The sequence below is a fragment of the Calonectris borealis genome, chromosome 2 (genome assembly GCF_964195595.1).
Source record: "Calonectris borealis chromosome 2, bCalBor7.hap1.2, whole genome shotgun sequence".
NCBI lineage: Eukaryota > Metazoa > Chordata > Aves > Procellariiformes > Procellariidae > Calonectris > Calonectris borealis.
In genome coordinates this window covers 75,416,375-75,423,431 of record NC_134313.1, presented here as the reverse complement: position 1 = coordinate 75,423,431, position 7,057 = coordinate 75,416,375, and the positions used below count along the sequence as shown (strand labels likewise).

At 41.9% G+C, this 7,057-nt stretch overlaps 1 pseudogene; it reads right to left on the bottom strand.

Annotated features, from left to right (window-relative positions):
* Positions 1–591: 591 nt before the first annotated feature.
* LOC142079763 (uncharacterized) lies at positions 592–2,068 on the bottom strand (annotated as a pseudogene).
* Positions 2,069–7,057: the final 4,989 nt, after the last annotated feature.

Here is a 7,057-nt window from a genome sequence, read left to right as displayed (position 1 = left end):
GGGCGGTCGCTCCGGGGTCCACGGTGTTTCGGCGGGGGCGGCAATCGCACCGGGGTCCTCTCGTCTTTACCCCAGGTTTGACCACTTCCACCTGTTATAGAGGTATCAATGGACCGACGATATCGATTGAGATCATCATATAACTTAACACCCAAACCGTCACCTTCATCCTCCGGGAGCAAAAAGAACAAGGGGCAAATTAGCCCCACATAACACACCCCAGTCCAATTTTTGGGCAATTGCTTGTATGCACGTTGTCCACAGATCCAATAATGACCTTTCAGTGCCCAGGTACCATTTTCAAACAGACCTGTGGGGTCTGTGGTAATTGGAAATATGTGGTATTGTCTTGCTCCGAGTGGATGGTTTAATGGTACGGGTACGTTGTTGCCAGATATCTTGTAAATGGAACAGGACCAAGCACCGGTATCATTACTCCAGGAACATTTTTCAGCAACACCGGTAATATTTTTCGTGCGATTGATCGGAGACCAATAGGAAGGAAATATTTTCCAGTGCCCGGTCTCATTCACCCCGGCCCATCCCAGCTCCCGAGGTACAAAAGATCCACTATTATGGTTAAACATTGTCTTACAGCCCTCTTTCCGTATGTATAGGTCCAACTACATTTGCTATTTCCTACAAAAACACCACCCTCCTGTGTTCGATTTAGACAATATTCACCTTGGATCGGGTATTGTAACGTCCAGGGCTGTGTATCCTCGCTCCAATAGGAATCATTTTTGATCTCACTGTAATTACTCACTAACCATTTAGGAGAAAGGAGGATGGAAGTCCAGGGCCATCTTTCACCCCCAGGGCACGGAACCATTTTTACTTCAGCTCGCCTCAGGCCTCTAGAGTCTGTTTTAGTGTCTGGAAGGTTAACAGGGCCATACCTGCGCCTGTAATTGATCAATTCTTGGGGTACCTCCCTCCAAGTCCACATCTTCCTATCCAGGGGCCAGTGGTGCCGACCAGGTGTAAGTCCTTCTAAAGCAGCCGCAACTCTTTCTTTCGCCCTGAGGCATTGCCTGTATTTTCCCCTGTAACTGTATACCAATCGGCTTTAGGAAATCGGGGAGTCCCCTTATAAGGGGAGTCATTCATTCAGGGTCTACTGGCATCATCATCGGGGACTCCTGCCTAGGCTCCAACTTCTGATCATACATCATTTGCAAGCAAGCTGCCTTCTGCACACTTTCCACCAACTGATCAACAGTCCCTGTGATTGCGAGGGGATCCCCCCCCCCTCCAAGGGGTTCAAACCCCCCGCCCAATAGGCTGCCCGCTGGGTTAAAGACCAAGGGGCACGGTAATTCCCAGTAGTTAAAAATACTCCCGGTCCCCAATACTCCTCCGCCTCCTTTTCCCTCAACAAAATCTGATCCTCCCCAGATAACGACACTCTCCACACATACTCTGTCTCCAATTCCCTAGGGGTTTGGCCAAAATCCTTTTTTAGCTTCGCCAATTCGGTGGCAGTATAGGGGACCTCCTTGGTTGTGACTTGGGGGAACTGATCCTGATCATCATCATAAATATACTCGGTCTTAACCAAGGGTCACAGCGAGGGTGGTTGTAATTTCTCTACTTTTTCTCTCGCTGCCTGTAAGTCGTCAAAAGGGTAAACAGTTTCTGATTTTGGGGGTATTTCCTCTTGGGAAGTGCCCGCAAGGAGTTGCTCCTTAAGAGCAGTCTGCAGATGTTTCACCTGGTCTCTCTCTTCTCCAAGCTGTTCTTTTAATTCCACTACTTGCCCCTGAAGGGACCGAACAAGATTTTGGAGAGATTCAATAATTTGGGATTCAGCAGCACAACAGCGTTCCCTCGCCTCTACAGCAGCGGCCAAACTGGCACCGAGAACAGCACAAACAATCGCTTCTCCCTTTCCCGATCTTACTCTCGCATCCTTTTGCAAAGCTCTCATTTGATCAACCACACTCTGCAAATTATACCAAATACCCTGAGCCCAGTCTACCCCGGGTACAGAGGGTCGTGCATTATGTTTTTCTAAAAATTCAAACAAAACTTCTCTCCCCAAAGGGGCAGTTTTAGCATCACTCATCTTGTATAAAGCAGAGAAGCGGTCATCTCGGGAAGGCAGCACGTAAATTTCAAACACAGCAAACACAGACCCGCACCCCTTACTTTCCTGAGAGGTCTCACGTATTTGGGAAATAGTACGGCACTCTCGTCTCAAGGGATCCTGTCCGTGACACCAATTTAATGTCCCGATCCAATGTCGGGAATGTCCCGATCCGATGTCGGGAATGTCCCGATCCGATGTCGGGGGAGGTTTCGATATGATCCCAAGAGCGAGATTAAGACACAAACGAGATCAAATGCCGTATACCCCAAACAGCAACTTTTAATATCAAAAGTAGAAAATTAGTAGCGATAGGATAGAATAGGGTAAAAAGACAGAAGTCAAGCAGGCATTCAGGATAGAGTTGCAAGAACAGTCACCACCATGGATCCGCGGCGTCCCGGGGGTCCAAGTCTCTCAGTGTTCCGGCGGTGGGCGGTCGCTCCGGGGTCCACAGTGTTTCGGCAGGGGCGGCAATCGCGCCAGGGTCCTCTTGGCAGTCCCTTTTATTCTCATTCGAGAGCTACAGTTTCCATGGCAACGACACGTCTCCGCATTCCTGAGTCTTGACCGTCCAAGCACGTGCCAGCCAGAGATCTTTCACACCTTGCCCCCGTTCATAGCAGCCAAAGGAATCCTCGCCCAGATCTACAATTCAGTCTTTCTCACACCTTGCCAGCCAGAGATCTCTGTGGCCTTGCAGCCATTCTTATAATATTCAGCAGTCAAAGGAACCCTCACCCAGATCTTTCACACCTTGCAGCTGATCTTACCATATTCAGCAGCCAAAAGAATCCTCGCCCAGATAAGCAGTCTTTGAGACAAAAGTTCGACAATTTAGTCTTTCACAGGGAATAGCTATCTTGCTAGTTACCGTCACAATTAAGCCAACACCATTTTAAATAAAAAAGTGTCTGAAGAAGGAATGTCTTGTCAATCTGAACACTTTTATGGGATAGGAAAGGAAAAAAAGTCTCACCCAGAATTGATTTGTTATAACTGCTCATTACCTTAAACTGAACTTAAAACCTTTCTAATTTCTATGTCAGAAATACACACTTCTTGATTCCCAGTCTTAGAAAAACGTACAAACAGTAAAACCTCTCTGCCCATGCAGAGCATTGCCAAAATTAGCCATTAGTAGTAGATACAGAAGTTTTGTATGAACTCAGCATCCACTTTCAATAAGCTCTTTACAATTTTGGGGCCTTTGACTGTCTCAAGGTCTTAGCTAAGCTTGTAACAAACATGACCGTCTTGCTGGATACACACTATGACCTTCCTACACTCTGGAAGGTTTCAGTGTCTTGTATTCTTTAGACTATATGAGTCATAACTAAGGGAAACTTGTACATCTCAACTTTGTAAAGTCCACCACATTAGATACCCTTCTTTTCTATTCTACAGTTGACAAGTTTGTCAATGTGTCTCTCTATTAGTATATATTAGCTCTTGCGTCTCTCTAATAGTATGTATTAGCTCTAAACATTTAGTGGAAGCAGGGGAGAGCTGGACAGCTTGGAGGAGACAGGAAGAAGGATTTTTTCTTGATTTACTCCTAAAAGACACATGATTTCACTGCCATCTCAAAATAACAGCCACTTGCTAAATGAATTAGTACCTTGTCTTTGATATGTGTGACTGCTCTAACTATGAAACACCTTGGAAGAATGCAGTTATTTTAGCCACAGCTTTGTAAGGTGCAGACAACACAAAAGACATAAGGCCAGAAGACAACTTCATCTCAAACAACAGGACACAGTAACTAGAAGCCTAATCAAACATGTAATATTTAAAGTCTGCCTAATAACAAATGGATGTATAAGTAAACTTACTAGATACATAGAAGAGCAATGATTAAAAAAAATTAATACTGGTCTGATTTCAGTTGAAAGAACAAAACATATAGAAGAGCAAGGATTAGGGTTTTTGTGAATAAGTCTCAGTCCTGCTCAGGATGATGTGTTCCTCTCATGCCTCCATCCAAACCATTCAAAGTTTCTCTACAAACGTCAAAGGAAGGAGGTTGAGTGCATAATAACTGAAGAAAAAGGGATTATTTAATGTTGGATGTTACATTGCTTTTATCATGACACTTCCTATATTTGGTGGTACATGTATATTTTTGGAAAGCTCCAGATTTTGGAGCCCAACTGTTAGGTAAGCAACTCTTCTTTCAGTATAACATTTCCAATTGCAAGGAAAAGCTTGAAAATATTACATACAGAGTGCTCATTCTCTCGCCAATAAAAAAATTAATCAATTTTATTTATTTATTTATTTATTCCTTGCCATCACTATTTGGGGAGGGAAGAAGTCTGAGTTATTAAATAGGTAGGATTGTCCAACTCGGCTCTGAAAATCCAACGTTTAATTTGAGTCTGAAAGACAAGGCTGCAATCCCAGTTAAATGTCATGTATTTTTAGTCTGCAAAATATTATGTTTGCCTTCGGTACGTAAACAGCTACACCACACAGGTCACCTGTTCCATAGCATAATGAGAGTAAGGTCTCAGAGTTACAATTGCCTCTTTCTTCAAAACATCATCGAGCAAAATACATACTAACAGCAGAAACATTCTTCAGTTATTCATACAGCCATCAAGTCCAAGAAGTGAGAATCTTGCTTGCTCATTTACTAAATAAAATACAACATTTGGATGGGATCCAAAGCCCTCTCATTACAGGCAATGACTTCGGAAATTTGACAATCACGCCCTTGAAAAACATTAACAGAACAGGCAAAAAAAAAAAAAAAAAAAAAAAAGAGAGAAAAAAGAGCCTAGACAGATGTTTTTGATGGTGGCATTCATGCTCCACAGAGGCTGTGTCATCAATATCACTTTTTAGTAGCCTCTGGTATTCACTATTTTGTTCATTAGTATCTCCTGAGGCCTTTTTAGAAGTTTTGTTCAGCAACATTACAGATTTCCTGTCCTTTGTACTGCTGAGCGCTTAAACTTTGTTCTGTATAGCCAATCTCCAAGCAAAGTATGCTGCTTCAGTATAGAAATTAATGGGATAATTTTCTTTAAATGTTTTAAATTATCATGTGTTCACTCCATCTTAACTGTGCATAACAGTAGAATAAAGCTGGTGATGATATGAGATTTGTATATGTGTCATCACTGATAATTTTTCTTTCCTTCCAACTTAACACACACACACACTTCTTGATAGAGAAGTCCTATGTATGTCTTGGATAAATAAACTTTCTCTTTTGCAAGAGGACTAATTCGGGTACAAATGTATACCAGTCATAATACTAACAAAACAATTATATACAGCTCCATGATTCTTCAATATCAGAAAAGACTAAAAGTCTAACATGTTTGGTGACATCTACACAACTTGTATACTATCATTCTTTCAACAGTAATTGATATAAAAAGCTAGTCATAACATACATTTGATTGTGTCAGATTCAGCTAGTTAGCGTTAATAAAGATGTACGCAGCACAGAAAGAATCAAAACTCCTGGTTTTCTCAGCTTCCCTTAAAAGCAGGAGGTAGAACTTAGGGAAAAGAGGCAACTTTTTAAAAAGCAATTAGCAATCAATTTGCAAATCCCATCCACTTACTGAGTCTGGATTGAGGGAACAGTGACATTACTGCTGCAGCCAAAAGACTCTAGGGGTATTTGCGTAGTTATAGGAGCAGGATGAAAGTAGCTCCCAACATGGAAGACAATCCCTCTCCTGGTGTTTAGTTCCCTCTATCTTTGTAATCTACATTCCTTGAAAAGTCACTCTACCAATCACTCTCCACAACCAGTGTTTTGAGAGAGATACTCATGCATGGCTGCCACAGGCCCAATTACAAAGCACTCCCTCACTCAGCAACGTTCTGTGTATGAGCGACTTTAAGCAGTTTGCCTTTATGGTGGCCAACAGCTGCAGAGTCTAGCTTCAATAACGCCTCTTTGCACATAAAGGTCTGTTCAATAAGGATTTTCCAGAGTGTTTCTGTTTTCTACTTATATCTAATAACTAATCACTTTTACAAAGTAGCCATTAAACAAATGGCCATGAATGATTCAGGAGGAAGAACTAATTAAGGATGCACTTGCAAAAGAAAAGCTTCCTGCTTCAGTCTTGCTTGCTTTAAGAAACAGCAAACAGCCAAAGTTCTAGGAATAGCAACCTGATGCCAGGGGAAAAAAAAAGCTACAGACATGAAGAGATCTCCCCTCACTAAATTTAGGCTACATGCTATTATCCTTTAATCTCAGGCATTTAGCCAGGTTCTTGAATGTGCAATTTGACAAACTAGCTTAGGCACAAAGCATAGCAATGACAACCGTACTGAGTTTCACAAAAGCTATCCACCAAACATTTATTCAGACATCTATAATCTCATAGTTAAACTGTTAGCCATATGCAGACTAGTTAATTTAAACCTATCACACTTGTGTACAGTATCAGACATAAAAAAACCCCACACTTCAGACTCCTTTTAACTCAGGCCCAGTACAACAAAACCAGAGGGGGTATAGTATGCACGAGCACCATCTAAGTTAAACATTGACAAGTGCGGAGGGTTCATACAAAACAACTCTATCAGAGTTTTGCTGAATATAAACGTACATGCATTTTTTTCTGCCCTCAGTAATGCACATAATGCTGTTTAAATTAACCTCTAAATTTAACATGCTTAAATTCATTTATCGTTCATCTACACTGAACTCAACAGTTCAGGAGTATATACATGCAGTAGGACTCTAAATCAACTAACATCAGGCATATTCACCTGCAAGACAAATTTCCATTTATGTTAGAACTTGAGCCTTAATTTTCAGATCATTCCTCCCAGCATTCCTAGAGTTTCTGTTCTCTTCCTACAATATCTGGAAACCCTCTTGAAACAGAATGCCAAGGGTGTGCCAGGTTGCCAGGGAAGACTGAGCTCTTCCTTTACGCAGCAGGAGCTGTGAACTGTACAGATACTTTGGCAAGGAACACAGTAAAT